The sequence below is a fragment of the Staurois parvus genome, unplaced genomic scaffold, assembly GCF_062004578.1.
Source record: "Staurois parvus isolate SC_StPar_1 unplaced genomic scaffold, SC_StPar_1.0 ptg000635l, whole genome shotgun sequence".
Classification (NCBI taxonomy): Eukaryota; Metazoa; Chordata; class Amphibia; order Anura; family Ranidae; genus Staurois; species Staurois parvus.
This window is the reverse complement of record NW_028318431.1, coordinates 5,507,132-5,531,608: the sequence shown is the minus strand read 5'-3', so window position 1 is coordinate 5,531,608 and position 24,477 is coordinate 5,507,132. Positions and strand designations below refer to the sequence as shown.

Sequence of the window (24,477 nt, the reverse complement as noted above, 5' to 3'; positions counted from 1 at the left end):
AGATGAAAATAGAAGTACAAAGTATAAATCGGTATTAAACAAATGATAAATATGCCCAAAATCGAGCTTCTAACAAAAAGAAGACTTGGAGTCAACACTTCTTCGCTGTGTTAAAGGACCATTTAGGTGGGCAAGGGCTGCAGCATGGTTTCTGACCAACACTATGGTCCATGTTTAAAGTGATTGTAAAGGTTCAGATTTTTTTTAAATAACAAATATGTCATACTTACCTATTCTGTTCAAAGTTTTTGCATAGAGCAGCCCCAATCCCTCTTTTCTCAGGTCCCCCAGGTTCTCCTTCCCCCTGCTGAGTGCTCCCAGAGCAAGCTGTTTTCTATGGGGGCATGCTCACTCCTGAGCTGCCTATGTGTGTCCTTAAGACACACAGAGCACAACTCTACCCCACCCCCCTCTCTCCTCACTGGATGTGTTTGACAGCAGTGGGAGCCATTGTCTCTTGTTGCTGTGTCTCAGCCAATGAGCTGGGGGAGATCCAGGAGAGCCACTGCTCTGCTCTCATGCACATTGCTGGTTCGAGATCAGGCCCAGGTAGGTGTTAGGGGAAGCTGAGGGGGAGCATGGATAGAATGCATGAAGGTAAAAAACCTTCAGCCTTTACAACCACTTTAGTTGAGAGCAAACTGAGCATTTTTCTGAGAACTTTTGTGCTGAGCTGTATTTAAGCTACATACTGCCCTAGGTAGACCTAAATGATCATGCCCCTCTCTGCACGTCTTGCCCCTATTTTTGTAAAAATTACTGCTAGAATGTGCATGGGAATGTGCATGTACAATTACTGCTTTATATGCACCTTTCAAGTATATACACCATTAAGTAAGATGAGTTCTCATTCCGTAGATTATAAATACTCTTCTAAGTCATCTGAACTTATTTGGATCTCATTCATTTTTTTTAATATAGCAGGGGGTGGTTAAAACCCCTGTGAAGGGTATTTTTTTCCTTTTGTGTCTGACTGTGGAGATCTCCCTGGGCTGGCTGTCCTGTAGACACGACGAATGTTTGATAGAATAACTAAAAAGAAAAACTAAAAATGAGTCTGCTGCAACAAGTGTGCCCATTTGAAGATTTCCTTCCTATTCCGGTGACATCTCAGAATTTAGAATTTTTCCTCACTCTACAGTGGTAGTAAACCCAAAAGCAAGCATTTATTATATTGCAGATTACCATTTCGTTTATGTGATGGCTGCATTCATTTTTTTTTTTAAGGCTTTCTTTCTTCTATTTTCATCTAGTGATCTACCAGTAAGTCTGTTGTTTTTCAAAAGAACAAGCTCTCCAGGAAATTTATTAGTTACAGAGATGCGATAAACCATTTAACACTGACAGGGGCTGCTTACAATGATCAGCTTTTATTTATGGTACTTATGAAAAACCTTTATCCCAAAGGAAAAAAATAACTGTTTGTTGTAACTCCTTATAAAGTGTTACCTGAAGTTTGGCTTCAATTTGTTACTATATTTAAATCTGCGAGTACATCTAACCCCCCCAGACTTACAATGCCGCTGTCCAAAAGTGTGTCTGTTGCTTCTTCATCCAGAGTGGAGGCGCTTCAGTACTGGAGATGTGTTACTGAAAACAGAGGGGAAAAAAAAAAGCAATGCGGCCCTCACATCTAATGATTGGTAAGCTGCAATATGTTACATTTTTGGTTTTGGGTTTAATACTGCTTTATGCTCAGTGACAGTGGTCACCAGTACAAATAGAGTGACGGCATGCCTGTGTTTCTTATAATTTTACTTATGGGATGAGCCTTGCAGCAGTAAGTCTGTTTAGACATCAAAGCTTCTGCACTCCTAGAGAGTGACAAGTAGGGTGAAATCTGCTCCTTATTAAAATTAAATCTTCACAAACATGTACCTGTAAAACAATAGTGTAGACACCAAACACAGATCTGTCAGAACTCTACTTCTAAAGCCTGCAATAAAACCGACACTTCTAGGAGTGTTGCTCTCATATGTTTTCTGCGACTCTCACTGGCTCACCCCTCTGACCTCCACTCTTTACAGGAGAGATTAGTGATATGAATGTCAGCAGGGTCGCTCATAAGGGGGTACCACTGGTCCTCCTGTATGGGGCCTGGGCAGCACAGAGAATCAGATGTGTGCAAGGGGGGTGATTCGCGCAGCTGGCAGCATTTACTGGAACAAATCTCCTCTATAGTGCTCTTTTCAGTACCTGAAAGCTGATTTCCCCTCCTCTCCCTTTAGCCGCCTTTCAGCTGCTGCAGAGAGATCCATGCAGGGCATAGGTTCCAGTAATTGTCCCTCCCCCCGCACTGATCACCCTACCTCTGCACCCTCCTCTTCCCATTGCATTGCTGTCCGGGCCCCCCTGTGTGCGGCCCCCTTCCCCACAGCGCCTCCGGCTTCCATCCTCACCTTTCCCACTAGTTGCTGCAGGCACACAGGTGGATGTTTCAGGATGGAGAGTGGGGGAAGGGGTCAGCATATATGTTATATTTACCTTCCCCTTCCTGAATGAACACAATGTTGTTTTACAATGTGTTCATTCATGTTCATTCATTACTGAAGCGTAGTAAACTGTGTTTTCTATGCATCAATTTGCAAACTACTAATTGGAGTGGTGATTGGTGGGCAGCCCAAAAATATTTTTTTAGTCCATTAGGTTTTTATTTATTGAAATGACCATAAAATAACAGCATTATTGATAAAAGCATGCAACTATGTTGTACAAGTTCAGTTAGATGAATAGATAAGACAAGGTCTTTGCAATAAAGCTACATTTAGGAGTTTTAGAACATGTTTATTGACAGGGTCATTTTTTTTTGTTTGCAAACATTTTTATTGGAAAAGTTTTACATAATAACATGAGAAGTAACAGCTGTAACACATAAATATGACAACAGATATACATAAAATTTAGTAGCTTTACAATATATATACACTGCTCAAGGAACACTTTTTAATCAGAGGATAGCATCAAGTCAATTAAACTCCTGGGATATTGATCTGGTCAGTTAAGTAGCAGAGGGGGTTGTTAATCAGTTTCGTTTCAACTGCTTTGGTGTTAATGAAATTAACAACAGGTGCACTAGATGGGCAACAATGAGATGACCCCCAAAACAGGAATGGTTTTACAGGTGGAGGCCACTGACATTTTTTCCCTACTCATCTTTTCTGACTGTTTTTCACTAGTTTTGCATTTGGATAGGGTCAGTGTCACTACTGGTAGCATGAGGAGATACCTGGACCCTACAGAGGTTGCACAGCCAGTCCAACTCCTCCAGGATGGCACATCAATATGTGCCATTGCCAGAAGGTTTGCTGTGTCTCCCAGCACAGTCGCAAGAGCATGGAGGAGATTCCAGGAGACAGGCAGTTACTCTAGAGCTGGACAGGGCCATAGAAGGTCCTTAACCCATCAGCAGGACCAGTATCTGCCCCTTTGTGCAAGGAGGAACAGAATGAGCACTGCGAGAGCCCTACAAAATGACCTCCAGCAGGTCACTGGTGTGAATGTCTCTGACCAAACAATCAGAAACAGACTTCATGAGGGTGGCCTGAGGGCCTGACGTCCTCTAGTGGGCCCTGTGCTCACTGCCCGGCACCATACAGCTCGATTGGAAATAAATATTTGATCCCCTGCTGATTTTGAATGTTTGCCTGCTCACAAAGAAATGATCAGTCTAAAAATCGAATGGTAGGTGTATTGTAACACTGAGAGGCAGAATAGCAACAAAAAATTCTAAAGAAATGCATGTCTAACAAATTATGCACTGATTTGCATGTTCATGAGGGAAATAAGTATGATCCCCTATTATTCATCAGGATTTCTGGCTACCAGGTGTCTTTCATGCAGGTAGCAAGCTGAGATTAGAAGCAGTCTCTTAAAGGGAATGCTGCTAATCTCATTTTGATACCTGTATAAAAGACACCTGTCCACAGGAACAATCAAACAATCAGATTCCAAACTCTCCACCATGGCAAAGACCAAAGAGCTGTCCAAGGATGTCAGGGACAAGATTGTAGACCTACACAATGCTGGTCTGGGCTACCAAACTATCGCCAAGCAGCTTGGTGAGAAGGTGACAACAGTTGGTGCAATCATTCGCAATTTTAAGAAACACAAAACAACTGTCAGTCTCCCTAGGTCTGGTGCACCATGCAAGATCTCACCTCGTGGAGTGTCAATGATCATGAGAACAGTGAGGAATCATCCCAGAACTACACGTGAGGATCTTGTCAATGATCTCCAGGCAGCTGGGACCACAGTCACCAAGAAAACAATTGATAACACACTACGCCGACAAAAATTGAAATCCTGCAGTGCCCGCAAGGTCCCTCTGCTCAAGAAAGCACATGTCCAGGCCCGTCTGAAGTTTGCCAGTGAACATCTGAATGATCCAGAGGAGGACTGGTTGAAAGTGTTGTAGTCAGATGAGACCAAAATCAAGCTCTTTGGCATCAACTCAACTCGCCGTGTTTGGAGGAGGAAGAATGCTGCCTATGACCCCAAGAACACCATCCCAACTGTCATACATGGTGGTGGAAACATTCTGCTTTGGGGGTGTTTTTCTGCTAAGGGGACAGGACAATTGCACCGCATCAAAAGGACGATGGACGGGGCAATGTATCATCAAATCTTGGTTGATAACCTTCTTCCCTCAGCCAGGGCATCGAAAATGGGTCATGGATGGGTGTTCCAGCATGACAATGACCCAAAACACACGGCCAAGGCAACAAAGGAGTGGCTCAAGAAGAAACACATTAAGATCCTGGAGTGGCCTAGCCAGTCTCTAGACCTTAATCCGATTGAAAATCTGTGGAGGGAGCTGAAAGTTCGAGTTGCCAAACGTCAGCCACCAAATGTTAATGACTTATTTATTTATTTCAGGTACTTATATAGTGCTGTCAATTTACGCAGCGCTCTACATATATATTGTACATTCACATCAGTTATCGTATGTACTCTCCAGCGCCTCAGGATATGCACAGCCAAAAGGGAAGCCAAGGGTACCAGGACAGCGACAACCAAAGGAAATGCTCCCGGAGTGCAGCCCTCCTCAGACGGGGAAATCAGCCACTGGATAGAGAGAAAACAGGTGGCGCACACACCTAGTGCATTATCCAAGGTTTATTGTAGGAGTGAAATAATAAAAACATATTCACAGACGAAGCATGTATCTAAAAAGCATAGAAAAATGACAATGGCCACAACGGCAGGCAAGGTGTTCTCACTGTCAGTGCGGTCAAATGGCTGACGCGTTTCGGGGACGAATCCCTTTCCTCAGAGCTGATGACCAACCTCTGATGCTGATGTATGATGAATGGAAAGTAAGAGCCTCGCTGTTGATGCCTGAGTGGGATGGTGTGGGAGTGTGCTTTATGCCTGTGGGGAAATGGCTCATTATGCCATCAGTCCCTAACCCTCAAGGGGTGTACAATCTAAGGTCCCTAACTTACATTCATACATACACATAGTAGGGTAAATTTAGGCAGGAGCCAATTAACCTACCAGCATGTCTTTGGAGTGTGGGAGGAAACCGGAGTACCCGGAGGAAACCCACGCAAGCACAGGGAGAACATGCAAACTCCAGGCAGGTGGTGCCGTGGTTGGGATTCGAACCAGCGACCCTAGTACTGCCAGGCAGAAATGCTAACCATTTAGCCACTGTGCTGCCCTACTTGGAGAGGATCTGCCAAGAGGATTGGGCCAAAATCCCTCCTGAGATGTGTGCGAACCTGGTGGCCAACTACAGGAAACGTCTGACCTCTGTGATTGCCAACAAGGGATTTGCCACCAAGGGGATCATACTTATTTCCCTCATGAACATGCAAATCAGTGCATAATTTGTTAGACATGCATTTCTTTTGAATTTTTTGTTGCTATTCTCTCAGTGTTACAATACACCTACCATTCGATATTTCTTTGTGAGTGGGGAAACATTCAAAATCAGCAGGGGATCAAATACTTATCAAATATATATATCTTAATTTAAGTAAGATATCAAAAATATATGTCTACTTGTTATTTCTCAGTTCAAGAACCAAAACATTGACTATACAAAATAGAGTACAGAATAAAGAAAGGGGAAAATAAAAAAAGGAAATATGTAAGGTGTAAATTGAGTGAAAAAAGATAAGTCACAATGCTTCATAATCAGGATTTGTAATCTAATTACCATTTGAAAGTCTATAAAGAAACCAAGGATCCTGTTTTAAGTCAAATCACTTCTTCGTGTTGTTTAATGTATACAAATGTTTTTCCATATTTGTAATTTGACAGGGTCATTTTGAAAGAATCAGTTCAACAGTTAAGCATATTGCATTTTCTGCCAACATGGAAAGTGGCACATGCAAGTTACTTCTGTTTTGCTGCATAGCAGAGGAAAAAATCATCATAGATCATCTGCCAATTTTTTTTGTTATCTGTGTAAGGGGCTTTTCTCCTATTTCCTATGTGTCAAAGGAACAGGATTTGGTGAGAAATTTCCCCAATGGGGCACAGACATCTGTAAAAGAATGATACAGGTTTCAACCACTCCCTGTACTATCCGAACGATAAAAATAGAGTTTTGGTTGGTTTCACTGTAATTTCAGTAATAATAATCTTAAAGTGGTAGCAAAGTCCATTTGTTTATGTTTTACCTTCGGGTAACCCTATAATAAGGCTTACCTGTAGGTACTATAAATATCTCCTAAATGCATACAAGGACATTATAACATTGCTTTGCAGAGGAAAAGTTTTTTTTTCCAGTTTACTACCTCATTAACATGACCTTACTTGTAGTTTGCTTGTACAATCCTCTATCCATCATCTACCAATAACTACGGGGTTGATTTACTAAAACTGGGGAGTGCAAAATCTGTTACAGCTCTGCATTAAAGCCAAACAGCTTCCAGGTTTTTTTTGTCAAAGCTTAACTACATATATCTAGTAAAGTGTCTGACCTCTGGTGATACACAGAAATGAAACGAACCCTCCTACATGTTTATCTGCAATCTTCTGTTCTACATCCTTTTAAAGCTCTGAATTTTTATGGCTTGTCTGGGAGTTCAGAAAACTCTGCAGAGCTCGGTGAGAAGAGCTTTGAGAGCTGATTGGAGGGAAGTGAAACACCCCCCCCTACACAGCTCACAGGAACAGAACTGGGGCTGTCAATCTGCTTGAGGTAACTCTCCCGTCACCATTTTACTCCTGGTGTCAGGAAAACTTGCCAGAAGTGATCAATGCCGATAGCAGAGCAATGAAGCAACAGGCAGAAATTACACTTGATGCTCTTAATTGAGGCAGGTACACACTATAGAGCAGACATCACCAAATGGCGGACCGTGGTCCGTATCTGAACCCAGTAATAGTTCTATCTGGGCCTGCAGCTGCTCCAAATATTAGCCTGAGTGTCCTTTCCCTGACGCTGACTTGTCTGCCTGCCCCTGCCACTATCATCCTCAAGGATGTGCGCAACATGGGAGGTGCAGTAGGTCCAGATAGAGGGCGGGACTTTTCAAGTCAAGAAGTGGGTGATTGGTTGCTAGGCTGCGGGGCGGTCCAGGCAATCATTCACCCACCTTTAACATGAAAAGTCCTGTCCTTTGTGCAGACCTGCTGCATCTTGTGTGAATACGGTAGGACAGTGTGGGGAGGGGGGAGTGCTGTGATGGTTGGTTTGTAATATGGGGGTCTGTGATGGGGAGTCTATGATGGGATGGTCTGTGATGGTGGGGGGGGGGTCTGTGATTCAGAGATCTGTGATGGGACAGTCTGTGATGGGGGGGGTCTGTGACTGGGGGGATCTCTGATGGTACAGTGAGTGATGGGTGGTCTGTGATGAGGAGTCTAAAATTGAATGGTTTGTGATGGGGCAGTCTGTGATGGGACAGTCTGTGATGTAAAAGGAGGGATGGGATGTGAAGGGGGGGGTCTAGGAAGGATTCAAAGGGGGAGACTGAGACTGTGCTGTAATGTGAAGGATCTGGGTCATAGCATTTGAGTCAAACATAACAATCGGACCTCTGCTTTAAGAAAATTTTGCTGACTGGACTTGAATTTTAATTCAATACCCCTGCTATAGAGGGAAATGCTTTGTTCATATAGTGCATGCAGAAAGTATTCACAGCGCTTAACTTTTGCCACATTTTGTTATGTTACAGCCTTATTCCAAATGGATTAAATTAATTTTTTTCCTCAACATTCTACAAACAATACCCCATAATGACAACATGAGAGAAGTTCATTTTGAAATCTTTGCAATTTATTAAAAATAAAAACCGAAAAAACCACATGTACATAAATATTCCCAGCCTTTGCTCAGTACTTTGTTGAAGTACCTTTAGCACCAATTACAGCCTCAAGTCATTTTGAGTATGATGCTACAAGCTTGGCACACCTATTTTTGGGCAATTTCTCCCATACTTCTTTGCAGTACCTTTCAAGCTCCATCAGGGTGGATGGGCAGCCATTTACAGATCTCTGCAGAGATGTTCAATCGGGTTCAAGTCTGGGCTCTGGCTGGGCCACTCCAGGACATTCACAGAGTTGGCCTGTAGCGGTGTCTGGTTTCCTCCAAATATGACGCTTTCAGGCCAAAGAGTTCAATCTTTGTTTCATCAGACCAGAGAGTTTTGTTTCTCATGGTCTGAGAGTCCCTCAGGTGCCTTTTGCAAACTCCAGACGGGCTGCCATTTGCCTTTTACTGAGGAGTGGCTTCCGTCTGGCCACTCTAACATAAAGGCCTGATTGGTGGAGTGCTGCAGAGATTGTTGGTTTTCTGGAAGGTTCTCCTCTTTCCACAGAGAAACGCTGGGGCTCTTTCAGAGTGACTATCGGGTGCTTGGTTACCTCCCTGGCTAAGGCCCTTCTCCCTCAATCACTCATTTGGGCCAGGTGGCCTGCTCTAGGAAGATTTCTGGTGGTTTCAAACTTCTTCCATGGGGGCCACTGTGCTCATTGGGACCTTCAATGCTGCAGAAATTTTTCTGTACCCTTCCCGGGATCTGTGCCTTGATACAATCCTGTCTGGGAGGTCTACGGACAATTCCGTGGACTTCATGGCTTGGTTTGTGCTCTGACATGCACTGTTAACTGTGGGAACTTGTATAGACAGGTTTACACCCCAGTCACTTCGGGTGCGACTTGGCATGCGATTTGCATGCCATGCGACTTGCAAATCGTATGCCAAGTTGCACGCTATTGTCCGCAGTTACAGCGGTCAAATTGGTGCGGTTCCGACTTGGTCGGAGCCACACCGATTTCTAAAGTAGTACATGTACTACTTTTGGTGCGATTTGCATGGACATCTGTGTCAGATGTCTTGCAAATCGCACCTGACCTGGTATGACCTGGGGGTTATGTCTTTCCTAATCATGTCCAATAAACTGAATTTCCCACAGGTGGACTCCAATCAAATTGTGGAAACATCTCAAGGATGATCAGTGGGAACAGGATGCACCAGAGCTCAATTTTGAGTGTCATTGCAAAGGCTGTGAACACTTATGTACATGTGTTTTTTTTTTTCTTCGTTTTTTATTTTTAATTATTTGCAAAGATTTCAAAATGAACTTCTTTCACGTTGCCATTATGGGGTATTGTTTGTAGAATGTTGAGGGAAAAAAAATAATTTAATCCTTTTCGGAATAAGGCTGTAACAACAAAATGTGGCAAAAGTTAAGTGCTGTGAATGCTTTCTGGATGCACTGTATTTCATGCCTGAGGTTTACAACCATTTTAATTGAACATGCTGAAATTAGATGCTGATGCTATCATGAAGAGCTACACCTAATTTTGCACTCTCCAGTTTTAGTAAATCAACCCCTATGTAGATCAGATGCCTGGCCTGACTGCTTTAACCAGCTGTCATCTGAATACTTGTCACAGGATTGCAGAACGAAGTGCACTCCTGTGATCCACAGGCGAAGTAGAGCCAAAAGAGCTGTGGCTCTACTTCTCCTTTATGAAATACTCCTAAATGTCCATGTATAAATGTAATCATATTTCTAACATTTTTGAGCACCACTGGTGTAACCATGCCCTGGAGTTTGTCCAGGTATACAGCATTCATACAGTACAGTGTCCAGAAATAACCAGCTAACTGTATGGTAAGAAAGGTAGTGTAGCAGTCACGGGTTTGTGGACTTGTCCCCTTTTACATTTTTTGGTGGCTCTATTAGGCCTCATGTACACTGCTGTATTTTTTTGCCAAAGACCCTGAACTCAACCCAATAAAAGCATACAGTTGTGTTCAAAATAATAGCAGTGTGTTGAAAAAAGTGAATAAAGCTCAAACTCCTTCTAATAGCTTTTATTTCCATACACACAAATGCATTGGGAACACTACACATTCTATTCCAAATCAAAACATGAAGAAAAATATATCAAATTTGTGTTGTTCCTCTAAAAAAATTGAAGAAAAGTGAATATTAGACTGTTCAAAAAAATAGCAGTTGTTGTATTGTTCTTTACAAACTCAAACATTCACTATATAAACTGAAAAATGTTTGAAGATTTTGCTTTCCTTTGACTCACTTAATGAATATTTAGTTGTATAAGCACTGTTTCTGAGAACTGCTGTACATCTGTGTTGCATGGAGTCAACCAACTTCTGGCACCTGTGAACAGGTATTCCAGCCCAGGATGATTGGACTACATTCCACAGTTCTTCTTTATTTCTTGGTTTTGCCTCAGAAACTGCATTTTTGATGTCACCCCACAAGTTTTCTATTGGATTAAGATCCGGGGATTGGGCTGGCCACTCCATACCGTCAATCTTGTTGGTCTGGAACCAAGATGTTGCACGTTTACTGGTGTGTTTGGGGTCATGGTCTTGTTGGAACACCTATTTCAAGGGCATTTCCTCTTCAGCATAAGGCAGCATGACCTCTTCAAGTATTCTGATGTATTCAAACTGATCCATGATCCCTGGTATGCGATAAATAGGCCCAACACCGTAGTATGAGAAACATCCCCATATCATGATGCTTGCGCAACCATGCTTTACTGTTTTCACAGTGTACTGTGGCTTGAATTCAGTGTTTGGGGGTCGTCTGACAAACTGTCTCCGGCCACTAGACCCAAAAAGAACAATCTTACTTTCATCAGTCCACAAAATGTTGCGCCATTTCTCTTTAGGCCAGTCAATGTGCTCTTTGGCAAATTGTAACCTCTTCAGCACATGTCTTTTTTTCAACAGTGGGACTTTGCGGGGGCTTCTTGCAGATAGCTTGGCTTCACATAGGCGTCTTCTAATTGTAACAGTACTCACAGGTAACTTTAGACCTTCTTTGATCTTCCTGGAGCTGATTGTTGGCTGAGTCCTTGCCATTTTGGCTATTCTTCTATCCATTTGAATGGTAGTTTTTCGCTTCCTTCCACGTCTTTCAGGTTTTGGTTGCCATTTTAAAGCATTTGTGATCATTTTAGCTGAGCATTCTTTGCTGCACTTCTTTATATGTTTTCCCCTCTCCAATCAACTTTTTAATCAAGGTACACTGTTCTTCGGAACAATGTCTGGAACGACCCGTTTTCCTCAGAATTTCATAGAGAAATGCACTGTAACCAGCATGTACAACATTTGCTGCCTTCCTTCCTTAAATAAGGGCAATAATTGCCACCTGTTTATCAAAGAATGAATGACCTCACTAATAGAACTCCACACTGCTATTATTTTGAACATGCCCCTTTCAATTAGCGATTCAATTACACAGAATCAGCAGCATGCATGTCATGACTGTTGGGTCTGTTGGATTTCTATTACTCTACTACACTTGCTAGTAAATTATTTACCATGTAGAAATATCATTTCTACCAAAAACAGTGATTGATCAGGTAAGTGATGTCTGACTGCTATTATTTTGAACACAACTGTATGTGTCCATGTACACATATGCTTTTACCAGAGTTTAGGAGCAGCTGAGTTTAGAAGTAGTTAAACGTTGCTCTACTGAACGCAGAAGAATTGTGTTTAGGAGAGGAACGTTTTGGCCAAAATACACTAAATTCTGCAAAAACGTGTGTAAACGCTGCCAAACGCTAGCCACATTTAGCGCTTTGGTGTTTATCCATGTCAATGGGAAATACTCTGGCCAATCAAATGAATAAACGTCCAAGCGCTAAATGTGGTACCGCGTTTACATGCAGTTTTGCTGCATTTAGCGATTTTCTGCTGCCAGGAGAGCTTAACATCTAGGGGATTTCACGTGTACCTGAGGCTTAAGTATTTTCTTTGTCCTTGTCTTCAGGAGGAAGTTGCTTTGTACATGTATCTTGTGACTCACCTTTACCCTACCTAAATGAAAAGACAAAGGTTTGTTTACTCTCACAACATCCTGAGTCCTTGATAATATAAATTAGGACAAATGAGTAAAAAGGATTCTACACACAAAAACAAAATGTTGTAATAGTTATAGATAATGATTCCAGTCATGCTGAAATATACCCATGCATATTTTTCCATACCTGAACTCAAAGATTTATTTTTTTTGAACATTTTGTTTAAAACCCCTTTAGTCTATGTGTCGATATTAAAGTGGTTCTAAAGGATCAAGGTTTTTTAATAATGATATGCATGCAGCAGCCCTTTCGGCTCCCCCAAACACTTACGTGAGCCCCATCCCGATCCAGTGATGTCCACGAGAGCGGGGCTTGGGAGCACATCTGTTCAGGTGTCCCCATAGCAAGCTGCTTGCAGTGGGGGCACCCCAAAGGAGAGAGAGGTCAGGAGCAACAGCAGAAGACTCGAGAAGAGGAGGATCCGGGCAGCTTTGTGCAAAAGCACTGCATTTAGCAGGTAAGTATAACATATTTGCTATTTAAAAAAAAAAAAAGATTTTAATATCAATTTAACCCCATCATTTTGTTTTTAACTGGATGAGTATTGGGGAAACCAAATACTCCAAGAGAAGTAGGCAGGAGACTTTTGTCTATAAAATTGACAGGCAGGAAAGGAATGGAGAGATGATAGAGTAGAGGTGAAGTGATGGAAGGGTTCAGCTTTGTGTACAAAAATACAGGCTTAATCATCAGCATGCATGCAGAGAGATGTTACAGGATCACACTCAACAAAAAAGCAAAATGGAGGCAAGCAAAATTAATTTAAAGGAGCAGATATTTTCAGGAAAAAAATAATGGCATCTGGCAGGAATATAAAATGTGTGTCCAGTGCATCTGTGATTTGCATTTGATGCAGCTGTTCAGCAGTTGGCACTTAGAAATAAAGTTTGATTTTTAAATCTTTATTGTATCAGAATTACCCTATTACCTGCCTCTTGACTGTTAAAGAGTATTTACTGTATATAGACCCTAAACCTTGAAATTTTGAAATGAATTTGTACCTCTGTAAATTTCATGGATGTGCCATGATCTCTATTTTGGACTGCCATCCGTGAAAATTTTTTAACAAGGTTGTTTACAGATAAATTGATAAACTTGCCCTTTCAGACAGCGTTTGTCCTCATTATTAATTGTGACTTCAAGGGAAATCCTTGTTTTGGAACATTTTTCAATCAGAACATTTTGTTTCATATAAAATGAATTTGGATTTGTTTCTGAGAATCATTAATAATTTACCCATAGTGTACATCCTGTACTTCTGTCTCTGAACATCCTAAGTAGGCTGATCGGGACGAAGCATACGCAGTTTTCATATAATGAATGAATTACATGTGGTTATGTTACATTATTGTGCTGCGGGAACAGTCTGTGACGTCTTACATGTGGGTGAACCTGCTCATTTAGTGTTCACCATATTAATATTATCAAAATAAAGATTAAATACATACCATATGTCTCGATTACCTGGAATTTATGGCAAATAGCAAAAGTGTGCCCTTTCGTTGAATGGGATGAATGACTATAGTAAATGAAAAGAAATATGTTCCATCTCGCAATAGGTTGCAGGCTTTGTCCAGTGCCATTTACCCATCTCTCCTACAAAATTTGGCATTGGAGGGTTGCAGACATGCAATGCCCTTTCTGGGGACAGGAGAGAGTGTGACGATGAGCAAAATTCCATTGACAGCTTAGACAACAGACAGTGCCCCCCTGTCCACCCCACAACCCCCGAAATGTACCCAGAATGTGTCCTATAGCATGGCCCTTTACCTTAGTCTCTTGAAATGTGGCTCTGGTTAGTCTCCCCACAGCAGGGAAAGAGGAGTGGTATGGTGGGGATATACACTGGAGTGTTTTCTGTTTAATATTTTGCTTTATTTGTATGCCAGTAAAAAGCCTATGCTGTGTGCTATACATGGACTGTAATTTTTCTCCAGCAGGGGCATTATTACTGTGCTTTTTATAAGGGAGCAGAGTCGGATTGGGGTTTGAACCCCTACTTATGCAACTCAGATTGAACAGGTGTGCTGACATTGGCTCCTCTTTTCCATAGATTGGCTCCTCATTCTTACTGTAGCTTCTTCTCCTTTATGCTATATACCAGAGTCCTCCCTCATCATCACAACAAGTAATAACATACCCCCCTCCCAATCAGCCTTCTGTGTATATGGTGAGACATGGTAGTGACAGTACAGGCTGTGGGCCTGCAAACCTGTGACTTCTTCCTTTCTGGTCCTGCTGTGCCTTGCCTTGTAGTCTTTGCTATTGTACCTTTAATGAGTGTGCAGAAAGATGGTATAATGCTAGCTTTCCTGCATTACAAAAACCTATATACCCTGTCAAGTAGACAGCACAGTAGAAACAGACTGGCTTCAGCCACTGAACAAGCATCAAAGCTTGCACATGTTTAGAAATGGGCAGTACTGCCCCATATGGAAAACCTTGAGTGTTTTTTCCTTTTCAATAGTTTTTATTAATTTCCAAAATAAATAATTACAAGAATCAGAACCAAACATACCATGGTAACATAGGTCCGTCATAATTCTGAGGTAGCCAAAATATCAATGTACAAAGAACATCCAAGAGACCTTCATGTACATCACACAAGTCAGTTACATAGCTTCCATTAGTAGGGTGAGTGGAGATGTCCATCAGTTGGAAAACCTTGAGTGTTTTTTTTAACCTTCCTGTGCCCCATCCCTTTATGTACTGTCTGGCCAGTCCATCCAAACTGAACATAATCCTTAGATACACTAATATTATAAGATGTTCATTTCTTCAAAATTATCTCATAGCCGCTGTTTTAATTTTTATTTGCCATGGACTTTTTTATTTTTACTGACTGCCCTGGACAGTACTACAGGTTCTACTTATATGTAATAAAAACAGAAAAAGTTACAAGATAGTAAATATGATTATAGCAACACTGAAAGGTAGAGTAAACTGCAGGGCCTGCATGTGAGTGTTTTACTGACTCACATGAAAGTCAGTACTTTTGCTTACCTGACATTCATTAGAGAGTCAGTGATGGACTCTAATGAAGACTGATCAACTGGATCTTGAATGCTACTGTGGTAATAGGGCCAGCCTATCTAAAATCTTTGCTAGTCAGTAAATACAGTATAATGTGAGTTTTTTTATCCAGAATACTTTTTTTGGTGCTGAGAATGCCACCCAAAACTTGAACATGACAAGAAACATTACAACATAAACTTATAATGTGTGCAAGCTAGAAATGTATGCTAGTTTCCCTTTAAGTATTATTTTTCCGAGTTATATTATACTTTTATTTGCATTCTACAAAGTACATAAAGTTCATTTGTAATTATAACATTATTTTATGATACTTTTGAGCCTTACAGCTCACTTACTTTGCAGTTGGAATTTTTCCACGTGAAGTGTACCGATCAGGACGCTGAGCAATGCCCTGTGTACTTTTGCTAATGAGGTATTCAACAATCAGATACAATATGTAGTAGGTTCATACATTGAAAACATGCCTACATTCTCAGACCTCTAAAACAGCTCTTCCATTAACAGCTCTACTTACTGCATTACATTTGCAGTGGAATAGTAGTCACCCTTGTTGAGCACGCCCTTATATTTTTACATACTTTGGTGATACTGGAGTTAGCATGTGAATAGCGTTGCCTCATAATGAACATAATGTTCTGGAAATATAGGGAGCAGTTTTACATAGTCCTCCCAAATAAAATGATGTGTCAAGGGTGTCAAAATAGGCATCTCTAGCACTGATAATGTCTTTACCCTCACTAGACACTTTGGGGGAGATTTAATCAGGTGCACTTAGAATCTGCTGCAGCTGTGCATGGTAGCCAATCAGCTTCTAATTTCAGCTTGAACCTGGAAACTAATTGGTTTGTATGCAGAGCTGCATCAGATTTTGCACTGTACAGTTTTAGTAAATAACCCCCTTGTTTTTTTAGATCAGGGAACTACAATACAGATCGTGGTGATGTTGTGCAAAAGAACAACAAATTACACTGCTTAATTAGTGCTAAACACAGCAGAGGCATCCTAAAACTGAACTTATTTGCATGTCTCACTTCCTTCACTTATCTAAAAAAAAACATTGAATTTACTTATATTAGGATGGTAGGCAGAGCCATGCAAAAAATTCCTTATTTGCATTTGAAATAGAGACCTTAAATTGTAGGTCTGTTATGGGCAGGGACAGATGTGAATGTATAGGATGTAAAGCGTTGTGTAAATTACCTCACTAAGATGCAAAGTGACAAAGCATGCTGTTCTAGGCTAGAAGCCTATATTCGATGCAGTGTATAGACAGCATGGCTTCTATAAAATGGGGCCTATGTACCAATGTGAAGGTATAACAAAACTGTCATAGTAAGGTAAGCCAAAAGAAACCCAAAAGCCCCCCCACCCCCATAAAATCAGTGGAAAACACAGTTGATGCTTCCCGAAGTTTGTTTGGTCATACTTTTCAGTGAATTTATTGCTGCAGTTCTGTGACCCAGATTCAGCCAACAGTGAGCTAAAGCCTGCTGTTGGCTGACATAACAGAGCTGGTACAGACCCTGCAAGGATACCAGCTTTATTGTTGGGATCAACTCAGATGCCCGACCATCACCTGGCTCAGCATTTCAGCGTGTCACTGACAACTATTGATCTCTGCTCAGTGAAGACCAAAAACAGAGTGGTTAGCAGTAATGTGGTCGCTCAGTTCTCAGTCTTAGAGCCAGTGTGGGACAACTGCAGCATCAGATTAATGCTACAGCCACATAGGTGAGTATAGATGTGTGCTTTTGTTTTTTTTAAACCAGTACTTTTCCTTTAAAACAAGGTATCTGCATACCTCACAGATCGAAAAACAATAAGGGCTTTACACCTTATTTTGAATAGTGGGTAGAGCTATAATAATTCCTTATCTGGCCCTGGTGACAACTGTACATTCAGAAGTGAATGGTACAGATATATTATAATATTATATAGGAGACAAATGGTTTTGAGTAATGTCAGATCAGTAATGAGATTTTTTTAATCAGATAGAAGGTATCCTTCTTGCGTTCACATTTATTTTGATGAAACACCCCTATGATCTCTTTTCCTCAGCATTTATTCTTCAAAATGTTGATGTTTCCTTAGCTGTTCAGCTTAGTGTGCCCTGGTGAAAGTTTGGATAATTGCAGGCTAATCTACCATCACCACTGTTTCCAAATTCTAGAGAATCAAAGTGTATATTACCCTAAATATTTATTTTTTATATGTGTGTTTACATATGTGTACTTTATTAATCATAGTCTCTATCATTTTCATGTACGTTTTCCATTTGAAGTACCTGGTTGATCCCAGCAGTCGCCTCTCTTCCTCATTCTAAACTGACCACTGGAAGCACAGAAGCTAATCTGTTCTTGAGTGGTCAGTTTGCTTCCTTTGGCTGGATATTCAGAGGTACAGGACACTGTGCAGGTACACAGCATGGGAAGTTTTATTCAGCCATCACTCCCCCTCCCAATCACAACTTGCCTCTGGCACACACCCCCTCCCAATCACAGTTTGCCTCTTAACCATTAGCCGCGTTCCGTGTGGATGCCATATGGCGTCCTCCCGGGCATGCGCAGCTTGCGAGCCTGCCAAGCCAAATCACAGCTAAGCACAAAAAAAAAAAAACTGAATGAATCGATGTCATTCAGGTAAATGCTTGCTTATAGCAAAGTAATTCTTTGCTATTAGCAAATTGTGTAAAAAAACAAAAACTGATCACTTCCCCATAGTAGTACAATGTTATTATGGTAACATTATACTACTTTGGTCATAGTGAAATATGAAAAAAATCATCTTTAAAAAAAAGAAAAAAATGTAATAAAAATTAACAATAATAATAATAATAAAAAAAATTATATATATTTTTTTCATACTGTCACCAGTCAGTGTCCCTGATCACCGCCATGCCAGTTATATGATGACGCTGTACTGCACTGGTGACAGTATATAAAAAATAGTGAAAAATTTTTTTTAAATTTTTTAATTTTACGAAAAATTATGACAAAAAAATACAACTTCAAAAAACTCGCCATGCCTCTTATGAAATACGTCGGACTGTTTACTCTGCAAAAAGGGGTCATTTGGGGGATATGTGTACTGTTCTGATATTCTTGGACCTCAAGAAATTAGATTGGCTGTCAGTACTTCAGGATTGATCAATATTCAGATATATCCCATAGTTTGTGAACTCTATAACTTTCCTACAAACTAAAAAATACATCCTAATTTGGGTTATTTTCACCAAAGACATGTAGCAGAATACATCTTGGCCTAAATTTATGAAGAACAATTATTTATTTGCAAACTTTTATAACAGAAACAAAGAAAAACTTGGTTTTGTTTTTTTATTGTTTTAGCAAAAAATAAAACCCCCAGCTGTGATTAAATACCACCAAAAGAAAGCTCTAGCTGTGTGAAGAAAATGATAACATTTTAGTTTGGGTACAGTGTTGTATGACCGCGCAACTGTCATTCAAAGTGTGAAGCGCTGAAACCTGAAAAATGGCCTGGGCAGGAAGGGGGTAAAAGTGCCCAGTACGGAAGTGGTTAAACACACGCCTTGCTCAAGCACAGCCTGCATCCTGCCTCCCACTGAACAGTAAGTTACAGTGTCCTGTAACCCTGCCCCCCCCCCATCCAGAAGAAACTAAACAGAAGCAGAAAGTATCTATAACATTGTATGTTCACAACTAATACCATCATAATTTCAGTGATAACAACATACTTTTTGTACTTTGGAGCAGGTGTGCCAGCATGCCTCCATTGTTTCAACTCCGGGATACAGCAATGTCTGTTTTCTACCCACTGTTACAAAATCATTGCAGAAATGTTTCTGTATTGTAGAAATGTTTCAAGCACTACAAGATTGGCCCACCATGTTTTCCATCCAGTGAGGTTTTGCTCAGGTGTCGGGAACTTTAGGTCCCAACAGGCAGCAGCCTTTGTCCTTGCCAGATGTATTTCAGGATGCAATCATCTGTTGTCTTTGAAATGTCCTGTCTGTCTGACCACTAAACATTCATCTTGTCAGTACTGTTTTGTCCAAGTAGTCTTGAGTGACAACCTTCCATACTTGTTCTCCTGAGTTTTAATTCCACCCCCAGTTTCTTTACTTCTGTAGCTATGGAACCCCATCTTCATAAATATCCTTTGGCTTAATCCTTTCATGTAAATTTTGTATCACAATGCTGCATTATTGTTTCTATATCATCAGAAAATGGTGAAATATTTTAGAAGCAAGTGGTGCCAGTGTAGTTTAGCCCTTACTATCCAAGCAAGTAATTACAACTCTCTTGAGGGACCCTCTGTCCTGCCTTATTTCTTTTACTTTAAAGCAGAACTGCACTGCATCTGAACACCACAAACCAAAAATGCAATTTAATTCATTGTTATTATTCAAAGAAAACTCACCCATCCATCCATGTCTTCATGCTTTATTTTTTTTTTGGGAAATCATTTTGAAAAACAGCCCCTGGCATTTCTGGCAGTAACCATCTTGAGTGAGGACAGATGATTCACGTAGCATTTACTTCCTGGAATCCATCTGCCCTTATCTCAGGTATTAGCTGAGAACCCTCCCTCCCCTCCTGAAGACTGCTGGGATGTGTGAGAATATTTGCATAGGCTGGGAAACCAGGAAGTAAGTGAAGAAGTGTTAAAAAAAGTTTCTAAGTAGCTATGATATACTTTCCTAATCGTTTATTAATGTTAGCAGCATAAGGATTAAAAATAGTCTAGGTTGATTGAGAGAGTTAAGTTCCACTTTAAAAAAGGCAAAACCTGAAACTTGAGTTGGACCTGCTATAATTCCTATTCTTGACTCAGTCAATGTTTTTTTGTAGCATACATTTGTTCTTTATCAGTTTTTCTTTCTACTTCTATAGTACCTCTTGGCAAGTAGACCCTGTCTATTTATCACAAGCGGTGCTTCCATTGTTTGCAAATATTGGACCATTGGGTGAGGCAACTCTAATTTATCCACAGCTGGAGGATAAGGCCTCATGCACTCTGCTGCTCCTAAAGCCCCTGAACACTACTCAGTAAAAGCCTATCTATCAATGCACACATAGGCTTTTAGCAGGGTTTAGGAGCAGCAGCGTTTAGAAGCAGTAAATACTCCTGTCCTGAACGCAGGAGAGGAGACTTTTGTCAGAAAAACGATAGGAGCAGCAAAAACGCGTTTAAACGCTTCTTAACATGCATTAACCCTAGGCACGTTTAGCGCTTGAGTGTTAAGTCAGGATTTATTCTGGCCAATGAAATGAATAAACACCCAAGCACTTTACACTAGATGTGACCTACACGTTTACCAGTGTCTAGCATTTTTCTGCTGCCAGAAAAAAACCATCTAGGGAGCTTTCAATGTGCATGAGCCCTTAGGCCAGCCATAGACGGTTCAAATCACAGACAGTTCAGCAGGAACTGGCCAAGATTCGAACTGTGTGTGGGCAGGCTGAATATACCAAATTGATTGATCGATCAACCTGGGTACAACCAGCCTGCCGGATTCACTTGTAGTGATCGCTAGTAACTGCTATAGCCACTAGCGATAATCACTGGAAGAAGACAATAGCTCGGCAGGAGGGATTCCCCTGTCAGCACTGACTGTGTTGATGAGGGAATCGTGCGAATTCCTAGAGGAAAGAAATTCGCACCATCTATGGCCTGCCTAAATTTACTCTATCAATATCAGCAACATCTGCATTTATACGTAGCTAAAAGTAGACTTCTGTTACAATGTATTTAAACGCCAGGCGACCTTTAATGTGGTGGTACTACAACTGCATTTATCACTTGTCTTTAGGCTACTTTCACACTGATCCATGGCAGAAAAACCCTTTTTTTTGTAAAGGACATGTAACTCAAAAACCGCACCAAAAATGCAACGCAGGCACGGTTTTTTATTCGTTTTACGCAGTTTCTATTCATTTCATTGGGGAGGTGCATTTTTTATGTGTTTTTTTTTTTTAACCACACTAAACATACACCAAAAATACAGTGAGCAGGATTTAAAAAAACAAACTGGACCTGGAACAGATCAGTGTGAAGGGTTCCATAGGAATACATGGTCACATGAGGAATTCTGCTGTGCGCTGCTTATATCTATACTGATCACAGAACATGACAACAGCAATGTTGTTGCACATACATTATACACCTGCCACTGACTCCCATTGATAAGAACGTATATGGACACATACAACAAATTATTTTGGGCGTCTTCAGGTTTTTTTTGGAAGGAGATCTCTGGCAAGTAAAAAAAAGAAAATCTCTCCCCATCTTCACACATATCTTTAAAATTTTCTAGGTAGTATATACCTTAACCACTTCAATACCGAGCAATTTTACCCCCTTCCGGCCCAGGCCAGTTTTCAGCTTTCAACGTTTTCACACTTTGAATGACAACTGCGTGGTCATGCAACACTGTACCCATGAACATTTTTTATCATTTTATCACACAAATAGAGCTTTCTTTTGTTGGTATTTAACCATCACTGAGTTTTTTTTATTTTTTGCTAAATAAAAAAAAGACAAACTGTTGAAAAAAAAAACACATTTTACTTAGTTTCTGTTATAAAACTTTGCAAACAAATAACCTTTATAATAATGCAAATAAATAACCTTATATATATTATATAGTAACTACAGTGACAATATAATATATAGTGACAAATCACAGCAGATCACATGACAATTGTATGTGTTGTTAGCTGTGATTGGTCACAGTGGTCACATGGTACAGACAGGGCTAATCACACTTCAAATCAAACTTTCCTAAAAACTATATTATAGTTTGTAGGAAAGTTATAGAGTCCACAAACTATGACTTTCTTTTTTTTTACTTTTTTTTTTTAACACACTTTGACCAAAGCAACACAGTGTTACCATAGTAACATTGTACTACTCTGGGCAAGGGATCAGGATTTTTTTTTTTACACATTATGATTGTTTATACCAATGTATTTCATTGATATTAGCAACCATTTTTACTGAATGAAACTGGTTCATTCAGTGTCTTCAGTAATTGTGATTAGCTGTGATTGGCCAAAGTTCATCACATTGTACAGATGGGCTGTGATTAGTCCTGTCTGTACCATGTGACCGCTGTGACCAATCACAGCTAACAACACTATTATATACAATGGATGGGATGAAAGGAAGCCATCCATTGTATACAATTGTCATGTGATCTGCTGTGATTTGTCACAGCAGTCACATGACACTGGCAGTGGGCTGGTGTATTGATCAGTCATTGGCTGTGTCCAGTGACAGGTTTCTCTGAGCGGCGCCTTCTGACAGGACGTCATATGATGTTTACTTAGAAAGAGGAGCGTCCCTCCTGACCTATAGCAGATTAACGGTGTTAAACCAAACAATACATTAAATCTAGCAGGTCATGTGGTAGTCTTCCTCTTCCTGTTCTCCTTTCAGCAGTGGTGGATGATCTTCAGTATTGCACCACTGTTCTTATGATGTTATATGAGCTCAGACCCAAAGAAGACCACCAGTGAACCTCAGAGTGGTGGTAAGGAGTGAAATGTTGCAGTGATTTTTTGTTTTTAACATGCCTGTCTATATTTTAAGTTGAACTTCAGGGATGGTAAAATTCTCTTTTGCAGTGATGCTGCCCTTGCACTTCAAGTTTTTAGCTGGCCATAAAGTAAAAAAGTCCAATCTTCTGTTGATAAAAAATGAAAATAGCTCATAAAATTGCTTGTCGCAGCTGGCACACTAATGATGCGAAAAACAAACGATGCAATGATTGACACAAAATTTAGTTCAGTTTTCTTCTCATCTATGGCCAGCTTTAAATGCTCATCGAAGTCTAGGGTGCCAGAAAAAGGACTTTTGCTTTCTCAATCCTCAGCTACCGCAGGCTCCCTCCGTGCTACTACACTGGTCCCCACAGCCTCCTCTCCCATATGCTCTGGAGGACACAGCAAGTCATCAAGTACAATGCGGTGCCCAAAGGACTCGGAGGGACAGTCCATTACCAAGAGCATAGAGAAGTAGAGAAGGGCACTGACAGTCAGGAGAGCAAAGGATTGGGTAATTAGAACTGCTTTTCCATATCCCTAGACCCAAATGAGCATTTAACTTTTGCAGTGTGCAGGCAGTCCCTCTGCAGGAGAGGAATATTACTTTCCCTGAAGACACGATTTGACAACTGGAGGTCTGCCTTAACTAGCACATTAGCAGCTTTCATCTCGTAGCTTGATTATATGATACCGTATGGTTATATGAAGAAAGTAATGCTATAGATCATCTTCATTTTTCAAGTACTCACTGCCGCGGTGCCCTGGATTCCCACAAAGGTCATTTGCAGATATATGTCTTTAAATTCATAATTACATAAGGCTATAAGCACACCAGCCCCTCATGTGACAGCACTTGGGCACATTAAGCAGGTACAGCACACGGTCTTGTGATAAGAAAGGCCAGTGAGCATGTTTGTACGACACCTGAAAGTTTGGGTTTTCAGCAATGCATTGTGGAAGTATTATGTTTAGTCATGTACTATTTGTTTTGTTACAAATCAAAATATGGATGACATTTTCATTATTCTGAGATTCTGATGTATTCAAATCTCTGAATTATAAAAGTAACGAATTTCAATGTATCTGAAATAAATTATAACAAAAGAACAAATTCATTCATATTAATTTGTTTCATTTGAATGACATGATGCGATAGTTTGGGCCTGTTGTTAAAGTTTGAAGCATCCAAAATAATGTAACGGCATAATGAGTGAGTCGAATTAGTTAACTGGTTTTATTATTATAAAAAATGCACTCCATATGAAATGGAAACATATTGCAATGAATAAAGTAAGGTATAAAAATGACGATGATAATTCCTATGTATTGTGTTTGGGCTGGATAGAGGTGGATCCATCAGAATCTGTGAATCATAACAAAACAAATGAATCTGAAATTAAAGCGATTTGTAAAGGCAAACATTTTTTTCTTTTAAATAACAAGCATATCATACCTACCTGCTCTGTGCAGTGGATTTGCATAGAGCAGCATGGATCCTTCTCTTCTTGAGTCCCCATCAGGCTCGCCTGGCCCCCCTACTGTTGAGTACCCCCAACGCAAGAAGCTTGCTATTTAGGCACCCAAGCAGGCTCTGTGTCCATTGACA

At 40.5% G+C, this 24,477-nt stretch overlaps 1 protein-coding gene across 1 annotated transcript in view; it reads left to right on the top strand.

Moving 5' to 3' along the window:
• The window catches only part of PIGL (phosphatidylinositol glycan anchor biosynthesis class L), a 212,082-nt gene that overhangs the window by 90,443 nt on the left and 97,162 nt on the right, over positions 1-24,477 (top strand). The window lies entirely within an intron of this gene.